We start from the raw sequence: 17082 nt of genomic DNA, 5'->3' as shown, positions 1-17082 counted from the left end.
GTATGTTTGTGGAAATTCTTTGTCTCTTTGATATCCTTTGTGGCTTCTAGTTGAACTTTTAAAGAGCTACAAATGGCGCACTTAGAAAATTGATTGGACTTTCTTAATGCCACATGTCGATGCTCTTTATCTCAAATTCTATTGAATGTTGACTTTGGCATTCCTTCTTTGTAACCTAGTTGTTGTAGTGACAAATTCACCTCATTTAAAATGTCAACTTGCTTATATGTGTTTGGAATAACCACTTTTTCTTCTACCCCATCAAGCAATGTCCTACTTTTGTTTGGTATATGTTCTCCATTTTTTTCAACTAATTCCTTAAGAAATGATCCTTCCATTAGAGCATGTACTTGAATTCTCTTTAATCTTTTGGCATTTTCATGGGCATAAAACTTTGCTCCACTCTAAAATTTGCTTCTATAATGATAAAAAGTTGTTTCCCATGTATTGTGTAGCATGTCTTGCAATATATGGTGGAACTATCTATCTTGAAAGTGTACTTGATCTTTTTATTAGGGTCATGGTGCCAAGTAGTGGAAAGCATGCCATATACATAGTTGCTCCCAAAATGGTTTACGTGTTTGCATTACATTACATTATCACAATTTGGATATTGAAAACATCTATTAGAGCAACAATACACAGTAGTCACTTGTAGTATTCAACTAATTGAAGTAGTGTGCTAACATTTATTCGGGCCATACCTTTTGGAACCCTATTGATGAAAATATACTTCCTTTTCTTGGAGACTAGTTTATTAGAAACCATATCTAAGATTCCACTAGTTGAGGTAAAGTTCTTTTTTGGTGATTGGTCCTCCAAAGAAGAATGCAGTAGTAGACTATAATCCAATAAAGTCACACGATTAGTTGGCCATTTGGCTATATCAAGACTCTTCACGGTATGCAAGTTCTCTTGAAAATCTTCAATGAAAGCTTACTCTATACAAACCGCAATATAGTTCTTTCCCAACAAGCGATTAAAATGTACAATGTTATCATGATGCACAAATAGTATAACACCTTCATGGCATTTGCAAACCTTACTCTTGTCCCATAAGATGACATGCTAATCCTTCCATAATTGATGAATCCTTAAATTATCATCTGAAAGTGTGATAGGTGGCATTGCATCATCTTGGAGTGACATAGGTGACATTGCATTGATTGATATAGAACCATTAGAGGGTGTGCTTTTTCCAAACATATACAAGCTATCCATACTTTTACTAACACCACATTGCTTTGTTTATTCACAATCATCAACTAAAGATGCTAAAGTTGTAGGACTTTCCTTATCACAACTATCGCCTTCACACCCAACAAGGGACATTGAATAGCTCTCTACATAGGATGTTTCGACTCTTTCACATTTGAAGTAGGAAAAAAAACCACGAATTTTTTGAAATATGTGTTCACTATCATGGAAACATTGCCCATCCACCCCACGAATTGCATTTGGACAAGTTGAACATATGGAACCAAAACCAACTTTTGCATTATCCACTACCAAATGAAACTTGTCTCCACATTGCAAAACATAATCTATAAAACAAGAATAATAGTCTTAGACTATGCTAGCATGAAACTAATAGAGATATATAAAATTTATAGATAAACAAAGAGATTTAAGATATTGAGCTCAAGCACATGATAAATTTGAAACTTAATAAAGGTTTTATTTTGATCAAAGTCTAACCACATTGTGAAGTATATCTCAACTCTCTTAGATTGGCCATATGGTGAACTTATTTCAACTACCTCTATTATGAAATAGATCTCACAAAGGAAGGTATGATATAAGCCTGACCACATGGTCAATAGTTGCCTTGAAGAGATTTAGAGAGTTAAAATAAAATGCTATGCTTCGCCTCCTCAAAGTGAATTCAAAGAGAGAGTTGCTATTAGCTTGAACACATGGCCAAGCTCTACCTCAAATAAATTTCAAAGTCAGGATTGATACAAGCTTGAGCACATGGCTAAGCTTTGACTGTAAAGAGCTTGGAGAGAAGATTGATATAAGATGGGACACATGGCCAAGCTTAGTGTCAAAGAGATCTCGATAAGAGGGTTGATATAAGCTGAAGCACATTACTAAGCTCTACCTCCTCGAAGAGATCCTAGAAAGAGAATTGCTAAAAACTTGAGCATGTGGCCAAGCTCCACCTCTTCAAAGAGAACTCAAAGAGAAGGTTGTTGTCCACTTAATTACATGGCCAAGCTGTACCTAGGAGAGATCTCAAAGACAGGGTTGATATAAGCTTGAGCATATTGATATGGCTAAGCTCTATTGCCTCAAAGATATTTCAAAGAGAGAGTTGACGAGCATATGGCCAAGATTTGGCTTTAAGAGATCTTGGAGAGAAACTTGATCAAAGCTTGGACACATGGCCAAACTCAATGTCAAAAATATCCCAATGAGATGGTTGACATAAGCTCAGGTGACATAAGCTTGATCATATTATTAAAAGCTTTACCTCCTCAAAGGAATCTCAAAGAGAGAATTGCTATAAGCTCTACCTCTTTGAAGAGATCCCAAGTAAAGACTTCACATAAGCTTTAGCACATGACCACGAACTCAAAGAGAGGATTGTGATTGGCTTGAGCACATGGTGAAGCTATGCCTCAAAGAGATTCCAACGTAAAGGTTAATACAAGTTTGAGCACATGGCCAAGCTCTACCTAGAATAAATCTCAAGGTTAGGGCTGATGTAAGCTCTAACCTCTCCTTCTTGGAAGACATCATAAGGAGAGAGTTGATATAAGCCTGAGCACACCAAGCTTTGGCTAAAAGTAATCACAAAGAGAAGATTGATACAATCTCGGACACATGGCCAAGCTCTATCTCAAAAATATCTTGAAAGGAGTGTTAACATAAGCTCAAGCACATTAAACTCTTCCGCCTTCAAGAGATCCCAATGAGATATTTCAAATAGGCTTGAGCACATGGCCAAGTTTTTCCTCCTTAAAGTTAACTCAAAGAGAAAGTTTCCATTTTCTTGAGTAAATGGCCAAGACATGCCTTAAATAGATTTCAAAGTGAAGATTGATACAGGCTTGAGCACATGGCTAAGCTCTACCTAGGAGAGATCTCAAAGTTAGGGTTAATATAAATTTGAGCATATGGTTTGTCTCTATTGTCTCAAAAATATCTCAAGGAGAGAGATGATACAAGCTCAAGCACATGCCCAAACTTTGGCTAAAAGAGATCATAAAGAGAAGGTCGATACAAGCTTGGACACATGGCCAAGCTCTATCTCAAAAAGACCTTGATGTGAGGGTGGATATAAGCTCAAGTATATTGCTAGCCTCTACATCCTTGAAGAGATCTCAAGGAGAGACTTGATATAAGCTTGAGCACATTGCAAACTTTGCCTCCTTAAAATGAACTCAAAGGGAGGATTGCTATGAGATTGAGCATATGGTAAAACTCTCTCTCAAAGAGATTTAGAAGTAAATATTGATACAAGCTCAAGCACATACCCAAGATTTACCTAGAAGAAATAAAAAAAGGTTAATATAAGCTTGAGAACATAGCCAAGCTCTATTGTCTCAAAGAAAACTCAAGAATAGAGTAGGTATACAAATGAGCACATGGCCAAGCTCTATATCCTTGAAGAGATCTCAAGGAGAGACTTGATATAAGCTTGAGCACATTGCAAGCTAAAATATATCCTCCTCCTCATTGTCTATATCATTTCTCACATTTTTCCTTGGCGATGGTTTTCTTCTTCTTTGGTAATGGATTAGGTTACATACTATTGGTTTCCACCAAGTGTATCTTTGTTCTTCGAGAGTTTCGAGGTTGTGGGCACATGGTCACTTCATTTATGGTGGTCAACATATGTCTAAGTAATCATAAAATAGAGTGTTTGATGAGCAAGCTAAAAATGGCTAACATGCGAAAAACTAGGATATTTCCTTCGAGTGGATGTCTTGCTAACCCCCATTTTAGATAGCGCGGGTAAAAAATGATATTTTCTTGACAATGGATCTCTCATGCTACCGATTCAACTAGAATATGGATGAAATGACTTGACCAACATATGGATTTCTTGCTCTAATGATATGACCACCATATGGATGAGCTACCAACCAATCCAAATGCCTCAAAAACAAAAGCCTAGCCATTAGACTCACATGTCCAACAAGAAGAGTTCATGCATATACCATGCAAGGAGCACTTGAGTAGACCAATGTGCTTAGGCTTAGCATAGAGGAGGACTTAGGTTCAGGGTTTATCATTAAGGGTTTAGGGGATATAGGCTTTAGGTTTTGGGGCTTAGGTTTTAAAGTTTAAGATTCAGGGTTTTTAGGGTTTTTAGAGTCCCTATGAATTTAGGATCCAAGGAGATGTACTTTCCTATTGACTCAGGTTTCAAGGTTTATGTATTGAATCACAAGACTTAGGTTTAGGGTATAGACCTTAGCATCCTGTGTTTAGGTGAGTAGGGTTTAGTTTTTAGGGTTTTGGTCGTAGGATATGTAATGTGCCCTCCTTTCGGCTACGCCTTTCGGCTATCCAAGCACGTTTTAGCGGTCCATCAAGAAATGGATCTAAGCGTCGTTGCCCAGCACTCCGAAGGAATCTTCCGGGGTTTATTGTTGCATAGGGTTTCCCGAGTCTGCCTCGCAAAGGAACATTCACGACCCGAACCCACTAGGATCGACCTAAAATCTGAGTTCCTAGGGCAAAGGAATCCTAACAATATTCTAGCGTCGGATTTTGGAATTTCTACTTTATGCAGGGATACCAAATCCGAAGTAGACCCATGCCACACTTGGTTTAAGGAGAATGGGAAATGAGAGGGATGTGTCGCTCAACCTCTCTGCCCGTAAGGCATAGTCCCATCCCCGCCCCCTAAAACTTCATGAACCGGGTTTTAGCCTAACCTTACCTAAAGGTCAAACGACGGAAAAAACCTTGTGAGAAGCCTCCCAGTTCTTTGGGACCACCCTACCATAGGACAGACCCATTAGGGATTCCGTCAACTCGCTTCCATTGATAGCTTTAGTTTTCTAATTAGGTCCTACCACATTTATGTGCGACATTTAAAATCAGCTTCATTAATTAAGCCTTTTAGGGCACAGGGATCGTTCGCGTAATTTACAGCACAGACACGAAAATAAAACAAGCAGTCCTTTTGACAAACAAGTTCCTTAACTTATCTTCAAGTTAATCTTTGTCTCTTGCCCATACATGAGAATTATGTATCCCTTCTGTCCAACATAAGTCTTGGTCCAAATCACATGGCACCATAATTTCCATCCTTTATATAGAATAGGATCTTCCAATGCCTCCAAACATTGGGCTCACGACAGTTTACAACTCTGTTCTGGACTCGGCAAGGGGTATCCAGAGCTTCATTGACCTCGAGAGCGACCTAGGAGTGAGACATACTTTCCGTGGTTGGCCTTTTTACCACTCGACTTCGGCCTGTGAATCGAGTAGTGCCCTCTTAGGGTAATCCACGGTGCGATCTTGGAGATGATCCACACGTGCAAATATCCTTCCTTAATTAACCACTTAAGAATCAAGCACAATCAAGGCAATCATCCTAATATCATCTTCCATAAAACGCATTTCTTTATTCCCCATGGCTACTTGTTTTTACTAACCCTTGTCATTATTTTACTATCAAACACAAGCACTTGGAATATTTAACCAAATCACAATGCAACAATTAGTTGATTGAAAGAAAAACATTTAGGGTGTTCAATCAACCAACAAAACTAATTATATTTTTCCCAAACAATACAAGAATAGACACGATAATAATTCCATCGCATATTCGCTCTCCCCCTTAGGATCAAAGAGCGATTCTATGCAAAATTGATGCCAGGAGGCATATTTCACGGTGGATTCTGTGAGGTTTTACAGTGGATTTCGTAAACTTTGTTGACCGAGGCTCATATACAAAGTGGATTCTTTGTACGAGAAGTTGATGGGGATGCCTATCCTTTTCGGGCGTTTCATTAATTTAGTGTGTACATGGGTGATTCCATAGCGGGTGATTCTGCAAAATACATATTAAATTAATAAACTTTTATGAGTTTAGAGTGCGCACTCGTGATAAATTAAGGTTAGGATTGATTTCTAACCAGTTGATTTATTTATGTAGCTGAAGACTGCTAGGTATTCACTTTTGTCGGTTTAATTGTATTATTTTACTAACGATTGTGAATGCTTCAGTTGATGTGTAGAGATAATTGGAGGATAGCGTGTATTTGAGTTATCACTTATATTTTGATGGGCGCATACCTTAGGCATGGCGCCTATATTTTGTCGCGCCTATTTATTGATGCGTTGGATATTTATTTATTATTTTGTATGCGCATGGACGCACGATTATGATATTTGTATTTGGACATTGTATTGGGTATGCCTGACTCTTTGGGCGCCCGCCCATTAGCTTTATTTCTATTTGGCACTAAAGCAAACTCAAAAGCCAAAAGCGTGCTATTTTGTAATTTGGGCTATTATTTGAGCTTGAATATGATTAATACATAAAATACATACTTCGTGGAGCGCTCACACAAGGCATGGGGAGAGATTGTACCCAATTGGTCTCTTGTTCATGTCGTGCATGCTTTCTACCTTGAGTTTTGTGCAAAAAGTAGAGTTCTTTTGTTCTTGGGGACCTTTCGGCATTCACTACGCGAGCATATAATATCCGATTTGTGCACCAGTGGTATCAGAGCGAAGCTGAGATCGAGAGCTTCTAATTGCTACCCATCTTGTGTGAAGGAGGAGCTCCTGGAACGATCGAGCTCTACGGTCAGTCTCATCACGAACGGTTGATACGGGTGGATTTCTGGCTGTCAAGAACCTCTGTTTACAGCCTCTGATCACGAAGGACCGGCCTGTAACGACGGAGGACCACTCCTACATCTCTCTCTCCAAGACGTTTTTCCACAGTCAAACAGATAAGCCCCCATATCTTAAAAAGTTCAAGCTTGAGTTTAAAGCTTATAAAGCTTAATAAGAAGCTTATTAAGCTTCAAAATTTTAAAACGACGTCAGGGCAGTAGCATCCGTGATTTTCGCATAAGAAAACGGTCCCCCCCCCAAAATTCGACGATTTCAGACCACTAAGCTTTAAGCTTAGTTAAGAAAGTCATAAGTCACAATAAACTTCAAGTTTCTCAAGTTTCATAAGTTTTGGTACTCTGCAAGTCTGGCAAGTCACCAGAAGTCAGAACTGACTTATGCCCCAAACTCCCATAAGGACTGTTCCTGCGCAGAAGCACCGAACTGCAAAGTTGTTCCCTGGAAGACTCTGTTTGCATACGCAGAATTGCTGAACCAGTTTCAGCACACACAGAAGGTCAAAACGCAGATTTTTCAAAGATTTCAAATCTCGCAATTGCCAAAGACGAAGACCGTGAAAGCCAAACAAAAATATATAAGCCTTGTACACCCGATCTTGAGCTACGCTCATCCCGCTAACTGGATTTTGAGAGTGTGAGGTCTTTTGAAAGTTTTGCAGGATGACGGAACAAAACATGGATGATTTAATGGTTGAAGGCAATCTTCCTGAACCTACGGTGGAACAAAAGTTGGATTTAATTATGATGGAGTTGGACAAAGAACGAAGAGCGTGGCAAGCATTGTAAGTTCAATTGGCCAATTTACAAAGATCGACTATCGACAAAGAGAAACCACAATCTGAAGATCTTATCTGACGTAGCATCGATGCGACTCTCGAAGATCAATCCATCCGCAAAGAAACAAAGATAAGTAAAATAAATTTCAAATTCCGTACTTTCAATGGCACTCGAGATGGAAAAACTGTTCTTGCATTCATCAGTCAGTTTGATGATTACTTTCATGAGGAAACATACACTGAAAAAGATAAAATCAAGTGTGTCACTAATCATTTAGTGGATAGAGCATCTCTTTGGTGGACCGTGGTTCGTAAGAGTATAGATTGTCCCACTACCTGGGAGAATTTCAAGAAGTTTATACAGAATTTCCTTCCTCCACAATTTCATGAAAAAGCCATAAAGCAATGGGACCTTCTTAAGCAAAGAGATTGTGAGCCTATTTCTCAGTACACCGAACGCTTTTGGAATGCCTTACTCCAATTACGCATGCTTGAAGACGTACCTGAAGCGACTCACAAGCGCAAGTATATGTCTAGATTACTTGGGCATTACTACGCTGAAGTCAATATGTTCAAGCCTACAACTCTTGAAGATGCAATTTCTTTAGCTCATGACACTGAAGACAAGCTTCGAGGAAGAGACAAGCGTCCACAACAATTTCAAGTAAATGGTAACTATGGTTCTAAGCAATTCAATTCAAATTTTAGAAGATTCAACCAAACTCGATTTCCTTCATCATCTTTCCGTAAGTCTTGGACAAAACCACTTGCTTTGCCATCAAATACCAATCAAAGCCCTAAACCATCTTCACAGCCAAATCCTAATATTCCTAAACTTCTTGCCATTGCAAACAATGTATCTAAAGCCAAACTTATAGTGTGTTACAAATGCCATCAACTTGGACATCTAGCAGTCAATTGCCAATTGAAGAAGCCACCAGTCCATATCAACTATCTTGGAGCAATGGAAGATGAAGAACATGAAGAAATGCCAGACTTTACGGAAGATGAGGACGACATTACTATTCCTTCGGGTACTTTACCAGGTATGCCAACTCCACATTATTTGTTGACAATGAAATGTTTTGTGTATGGAAAAGAAAAGATTATTTTGCATGATGATGGTAGTACACATGATTTTATTTCTGCAAAGTTAGTGAAAGAATTGAAATTACAAACTGTTCCTACGCATTATCGTATTAAAACAGCATTCTTAGGCACAAGGTATAATGGAACACAAGAGGTGCATGATTTAGAAATTCAAATTGGAGAATATACTGAAAGAAGGAATTTTCTAGTTGTACCATTACAGTCCACTGATACTATTTTAGGTATGCCCTGGCGTCATCAGCATAATCCTGATATAGATTATTCCACGCATTCAATTAATATTCATTTTCAAGGAAAACACATTACATTGTATGGTATGCATGCATCTAATGCTTTTTCCCATTGCTTACTTATACTCAAGCTAAACGTGCATTATGCAAAAGTAGTAAATCTTATCTAATTTGGGTGAATGAACTGCAAGCTAAAGAAAAACATATACACCCTAGGCATAAAGAATTCCTTGCACAATTTAAAGATTGTTTTGCTGAAGATCTACCACCTGGACTACCTCCTTCACGTCCTGAAGACCACAAAATAGATTTAATTCCTGGTACACAACCACCTTGTAAAGCACCATATAGGCATAACCAGATAGAGCAAAAAAAAATTCAAAATCAGATTGATGAATTATTAAACAGAGGATTGATTAGACCTAGTAGTTCTCCATTTGGTGCACCTGTTTTGTTGGTAAAGAAGAAGAATAATACTTATCGTATGTGCATTGATTATCGTGTCCTAAATAAGATTACTGTAAAGAATAGATATCCAATTCCTAGGGTCGATGATCTTATGGATAAACTACAAGGTTTTGCCATATTTAGTAAAATAGATCTTAAATCTGGTATCATCAAGTGAGATTAGATAAATCTGACATATTTAAGACTGCATTTAGAACACAATTTGGTCATTGTGAATTTTTAGTGATGCCTTTTGGATTGACTAACGCACCTGCTACATTTAGTAGAATGATGAATCACATATTTTTGAAATATCAGTATTGTGTTATAGTATGCGCCCATCAAAATATAAGTGATAACTCGAATACACGCTATCCTCCAATGCTTTCCTTCGCCACTGCTGCTATCTCTACACATCAGCTGAAGCATTCACAATCGTTAGTAAAATAATACAATTAAACCGACAAAAGTGAATACCTAGCAGTCTTCAGCTACATAAATAAATCAACTGGTTAGAAATCAATCGTAACCTTAATTTATCACGAGTGCGCACTCTAAACTCATAAATGTTTATTAATTTAATATGTATTTTGCGGAATCACCCGCTATGGAATCACCCATGTACACACTAAATTAATGAAACGCCCAAAAAGGATAGGCGTCCCCATCAACTTCTCGCACAAAGAATCCACTTTGTGTATGAGCCTCGGTCAACAAAGTTTACGGAATCCACTGTAAAACCTCACGGAATCGACTGTGGCACAGAATCCACCGTAAAATATGCCTCCTGGCATAAAAAATACACTTAATACTTGTATGCACAATTTCTAATGTTATTCTTTTTACGATTATGCTATTCATAACCCTTGACCGATTGCTTTATTAATGAATAAGACATACATAACTAAGTGCAATTAACTTTCCTTAATACATGCACTTTGCAAATTCCATCTTTCAAATATGTGAGAAGAGGGTCATCCCTTCACATGACCTATTTTCATACATCATAGCATGGAACCTAATGTATCTCATGCAATAAGCATCTATTGATTTAGAAATACATTACTTACGATCGGAACAATAGTTGGATTGACAATGATACTTTCGCCCAAAGCTTCGTTATTGGTTGTAGGATTGCCATCCTCACGTGACATTCTTTGCTTGGAGGCCATCGTCCGCAAGTAGACTCAAGAGATTAAGAAGGTGGAATAGATTCAAGATGGGAGAGCGTAAGAGAATATGGCTAAGCCGAGGATCGAGATAGAGGGAATTGAGCTAACTCTCTCCCTTGTAGCCTCTCCGGGTAACTCTTCTCTCTCTCTCAAGCTCTCTCTCACAATCTCTTGGAGGGGTATCCCTCTCTCTACCTCTCTCTCGCAGCCTCTCGGGGTCTCCTTATGCCCCATTGTGCCTTCCCATGCCTTATATTTATAATGAATTAGAGAGGAGGGGATGAGACTGAGAATAAGAGTGGAGGGGCTCTTTGAAGAATTAGTGATTTGATACTCAGATCATAAATTTGATGGTTCCATTGGCTTCAAAAGGGGGGTAAAACTTCAAGACACTTGTTTGGAAAGCTCTCAATTCACTCCTTCTTTTCTCTGTTTGAAGCGCTGTCTACTGTCTGTAGACTACAATCACGGCGCACGCGATTTCGCTAGTCACTCTCTTTATCTTTTTTCTTTTTATAAAATATCCAAAACTAACTAAAATATCACTTGTCTTTTCTTTTAAATGACATCCAATTCCAACTTTTTAGGATAATACCTAAAATATACTAGTTTTTTTAAACCCAAAAATCTAATATTTTTGGACCATCCAAACTATACACATTAATACTACTGATTAATATGGCTCATAAGTCTCATTCACATTGTAACTTCCGTGAAGGGTGGCTACGGTCCTTGTCAATCCGAGAAAAATATCGGATTTACTACTCTCGATTTTTTTAAATATAAAGCTATTAACGTTAGTTAGTTTTTAATTTTTAATCTTACTAACTTATTAATTGACTAACTAACTTTCAAACTATCAACCTAACTTTTATTGCGTGGAAATATTACATGATAATTCTTATGTACAGTTAACTTGTGCTAGTAGGCTATTGTTACACAATTTTACGGTAACTCAATCCTCCACTTGTATGCCCCATTCATGGGTACATTTACCATAGCCACTCATAGGTAGGAGTATATAAGCACCCATGCACTCATACTTGTAGCTAGTTCTAGGATACTTGTAGCTAGTTCTAGGCTAATCATATAGCCACACATAGTTTTAACCCTAGTATAAAACCTTAGTCAAACATTTTGGGACTGTCACTCAACCCCACAGCACCTTAAGTCCTTATAGTGTTCTTGTTTTCTTGTACTTGTTGATCTAAATCGCTCATTGGATCCACTTGACAAGACCAATCGCTCCAACTCCAATCAAATCTCATAAAAGGCATATGTTGCAAATTAGAAAGTTAGAACTTGCCAAGGAGAAATTGAACATTAGAGGATTGGATGAGACATTAAGGCCTACACAATTTACACTAATATAGAAAGGTCATAAACATTGGTACCCATTACTATTATGTTTCTTTCCTGCTTAAAAGCATGTGGTGCTATAGGTGATTTAGAAACAAGGCAAGAGGTATATGCTCAAGTGATTAAAAGAGGTCTTCCATCAACAAGTGTGTTTTACTTACACCAATAAGTTATGTGTTTGATAGGCTATCTACAAGAGGTATGTGCTCAAGTTATTAAAAGAGGTGTTTCATCGGCAAGTGTGTTTTACTTACACCAATAAATTCTATGTTTGATAGGCTACCCACAAGAGATGCAGTTTCATGGAATGCATGATGGTAGGGTTTGCTAAGCGTAGATGTGCTAAACAAGCCTTGGATTGCATATAGCAAATGTTGTAGGAAAGAGTGTGCCAACTAACTATTGCATTGACTTATGGCTTCAAATCTTGTCATATTGCACAAGGGCACTAAAAATAGGCCAATATCTACATTTTGAAATGCTCAAAGAAGGTTAGGAAAAACATCTACACATAAGTACCACAAAAAATAAGTGAATATCTACAATTTGAAATGATCGAATAAGGTTGGGACAAGGGCTTCTCCCAAAACACATGTAGATTTACTTGCGTTTTGGAAGCTCATGGTGGCAAGATGGGAGCAACCGAGAAGGGTGAAGCAATACATGACACGCTCCATAGTAGGGTAAAAGGAAAATTAAGATATTATGCAAGACATTGCAATCGTGTGCATGTATGTTAAGTGTGGCACACTCGAAATTGTACTAGAGGTGTCAATGAGATTTGAGCACAAAATCTAGTCACTTGGGATGTCCTAATTAGTGTTTATGGGATAATTATAAACATGGTGATGAAACTTTGAAATGGTTTTTGGCTGCAAGTGAGACAAGGGCTTTCCCCAAACATAGCTACCTTGCATTTTGGAAGCTCATGGTAGCATAGGAGCAACCAAGAAGCTTGAAGCAATACATAACATGCTCCATAGTAGAGAGAAAAAGAAAATCATGATATTATGCAAGGCAATGCAATTGAACACATACATACTAAGTGCAGTCCACTTGGATAAGAGATGTTCAATGAGCTTTGAGCACCAAATCTAGCCTCCTGGGATGCCCTACTCAATGGTTCTTGGATTAGCATGGATCCACATTGATGAAACTCAGAAATGGTTTGGCTACAAGTGAGACATGGGTCTTTCCCCACTATTTTGAAGCTAGCAGCATCATACAAGCAATCGATAAGGGCAAAGAAGTACATAGCAAGATCCGTGGGCTGCAGTTAGTAAAAAATCATAATGTTTTTCTAAACATTGAATATGTGAATATATGTGCTAAATAAGTATGGTACACTTGCAAAAGCTCAAGAATAATTCAAGATCTTCTAGTTGGCTATGTATGTTGAACATGGAATACAACAATGAAGCTTTGAGATACTTTGGCACATCTAAGATAGTGATTGTTCCCTAGATGCAATCACCTTTATTTACATTTTGAAAGCTAATGGCAGAATAGTATATAAAAGGGACAAAGAGATGCATGTTGAAATTTGTAGGCTAGGGTTAATGGAAAATCATAAGATTTTTTTGGGAAATGAATTGATGAGCATTTATGCTAAGTGTGTTGTGCTTATAAAAGTGCACAAAGTGCTTTCACACAAATACACATAAACGCACACCCATAAACACATTTACATTGTGCTCGGGGATTATGGGGAGTGCCTCTAGATAGGTTTTGGGGGGGGGGGGGGGGGGGTCAATGAACTTTTGATAAGAATTAGGGAGAGGGGGTTATGCTTTTGTAAACATAACAAGCCTCAGCTTTACTATAGTAAGCTATATACATTTCGCCTTCCTCCTTACAAAAGAGGGTGCCCTACAAGAACAAACCCTTTGGAGCTTTGAACTCTTAAAAAATCCTCTATACAAAATTGTGGGCCCTTGCTCCCATCAAACTTAGCCACAACGCTTTTGATTTAATGGTTTTTAAAATTTATTTATGGTTCCTCCAGGCTTTCTTGGCAAGGGATGGTTGCTTTTTCTTTTTATACTCCAATAAAAGCAACGTCATCTTCACATCCCATCTAGTCATTTTGGTAAATGAATGTTTGTGGATTCATAGCAACATCTTTTTCTACCTTTTTAACGATAAAAAGAATAACTTTTATCTAAAATAATACAAATATGACTAAGGTTTACCCTTTTGAGTATTTAGAATAACACACACACTACTAAGATTTAGCCTTTAATAGTTTAAAGGTCGTTAATACCATATATTATCCTTGTATTATTCCAATCTTTCTTTAAGAATTTTATAGTTTACATACTTGGTTCAACTTGTTTAGAAAAAATGCAAGTGGGCTATTAAAGTTCATTTATCATGTTTTGATAATCACTTTTATGAGCCAAGAATAACCTCAATAAAAATGGTGACATTATGACTGGCAAATAATTTTTAGAGACATTACATCCACAACTCCTTAAAAAACTCAAGAAATTCTCATTTTGATCGAGAATTTAACAAGAACTAGGTTCTTCATTTGAAAAGGAGGCTTAGTCAACCTGTTTAATCATCTAGAAGGTGGTTAGGTTAGGTACATAAGAATATAATAGCTTATGTGTATTATAGCATGGGCTTTTACATTTGACTCTAGTTTTTCTAGCATATTTGAGACAACTACTATATCAATTTCTATACTAGTACTCTAGTCAAGATTGTGAAGTTACAAGATAAGCATATAATAATCAATCACAAAGGTCATAATTTAGAGATAGTGTGTCATCAATAACCATAGCTAAATATAAATCGAGAAACACTACAAAGGCATGCTATCTTATTCATTCTTAAAATACTACAATAGGCTATCTTGTTAGTTCCCATATAGGTATCACACACACACATACACACACACACACACACGCACGCACGCACGCACGCACGCACGCACAAGCATTCTCCTCATGTTTTCTCCTCATTCTCCTTTTCTGTTTTCTCACTAGTTTTCCTCTCTCTCTCTCTCTCTCTCTCTCTCTCTCTCTATGTGTGTGTGTGTGCGCGCGCGCGTGCGTGCATGTGTTTTCTCCTCATGTTTTCTCACTCATTCTCCTTTTCTGTTTTCTCACTAGTTTTCCTCTCTCTCTCTCTCTCTCTCTCTCTCTCTCTCTCTCTCTCTATGTGTGTGTGTGTGTGCGCGCGCGCGCGCGTGTGCGTGCATGTGTTTCTCCTTTTCTGTTTTCTCACTAGTTTTCCTCTCTCTCTATCTCATGTTTTCTCACTCATTCTCCTTTTCTGTTTTCTCACTAGTTTTCTGCACACATGCACGCACATGCACGCGCGCACAGAGAGAGAGAGAGAGAGAGAGAGAGAGAGAGAGAGAGAGAGAGAGAGAGAGAGAGAGAGAGAGAGAGAGAGAGAGAGAGAGAGAGAGAGAGAGAGAGAGGAAAACTAGTGAGAAAACAGAAAAGGAGAATGAGTGAGAAAACATGAGGAGAATGAGAAAACACGCGCACACATGCACGCACACGCGCACGTGCGCGCGCGCACACGCACAGAGAGAGAGAGAGAGAGAGAGAGAGAGAGAGAGAGAGAGAGAGAGAGGAAAACTAGTGAGAAAACAGAAAAGGAGAATGAGTGAGAAAACATGAGGAGAATGAGAAAACACGCGCACACATGCACGCACACGCGCACGTGCGCGCGCGCACACGCACAGAGAGAGAGAGAGAGAGAGAGAGAGAGAGAGAGAGAGAGAGAGAGAGAGAGAGAGAGAGAGAGAGAGAGAGAGAGAGAGAGAGAGAGAGAGAGAGAGAGAGAGAGAGAGAGAGAGAGAGAGAGAGAGAGAGAGAGAGGTACATGTTTAATTGTTGTGATGTGCCATATTAATACAAATTTATTATCAATTTCCATGATTGCATATGCAAGTATCTTGCTCCATGAGGGAGAAGGGGCAAGAAAAGAAGGTGCCAAGCATACATTCTAACACCAAATTCTAAAAGAACAGGAGCTTCGGATGTGGATAGGATGAAAGAGAGGAGTAGAAAGTTTGCCATGATCTGCCCCATGTGCAAGTGGGTGTTCGATGTTATTGAATGAACATTTTGAGCTCATCATTGGTGGTAAGATGGAACATGCAAGAGGGTATATTATCTAACATGTTATAATGAGCCCGCTACTTAGTTTGACGAAATTTTGCAACCTAACATGAGTTAACCTAACATCTCTCGGGGGGCGTGGAAATTGGGTCCAACTCATTTGGCTTATGAGTTGGTGTAGTTTGACCATTTGAGAAAGTGTTGCAACAAGGGGTATGCGCTAGCTAGCTTGGTAGTTGTAGTCCATGTGAATGGATGAGAATTTTGTGCTCATCATTGGTAAGCTGGAATGTGTGGGGTTATGTTAAAAAGATATTGCAATGAGCTTACCACTCAATGAGTGACGATAACATCTACCTGGAGGGGTGCATGCTAATTGGAGGAGTTACTTTACAAAAGATGTTGCAATGAGCCCACCACTCAATGACTGAAGGTAACATCTACTTGGAGGGAGGCGTGCTAGTGGAAGTTTGCTTTGAATTGATAAGTACATCAAAACTTTAGATTGGAGGTCTTCCATGGGCCTCTCTTCATGGATTCCAAAGTTAAAGCCCTTAATATATGGTTGCTATATCAGAAATGTACCCCTACTCTTGAGCTTGGTGTAGTTGAAGGGGCCGGTTGCCCTTATAAGTGCTTGAAAGATGGAGTACACATATTGGGAGGAAGGAGTTAGAAGTGCAAAGAGAACTACTGAAGAGAAAGAGTGGTCCTCAAGTGGAATTTGTGAATAGAAGGGGTATAGCATATGTTTGAATGGCAAAAAGATCACAAGGTATTGGGAAGCTTCACCAATATGGATCTCTTGACTTCATCCATTTACTATCACCTTTGTAAGTTGAGGAGGATTGGGGTGACATGAAAGCCCATGTGAAGCAAGAGAAATTCATTTTAAATGATTGAGCATAGATGGGATTATGCAAAAGTGTTGGGATTGGTGAGAATGATTCAATCTACTACAATAGTGGAATAAGAATACCCAAAATGCTCCAAACAAAGCCTCTATTTGGGACAAGAGAAACCCATAAAATCTTCTAGATCCAAGGTAGATCTATGTATCCCTTGTGTGAACAATG

Source organism: Lygodium microphyllum, chromosome 14 (assembly GCF_053477565.2).
Source record: "Lygodium microphyllum isolate KBCC chromosome 14, Lygodium_microphyllum_v1.1.10, whole genome shotgun sequence".
Taxonomy (NCBI): domain Eukaryota; kingdom Viridiplantae; phylum Streptophyta; class Polypodiopsida; order Schizaeales; family Lygodiaceae; genus Lygodium; species Lygodium microphyllum.
Note: the sequence above shows the minus strand (reverse complement) of the source record.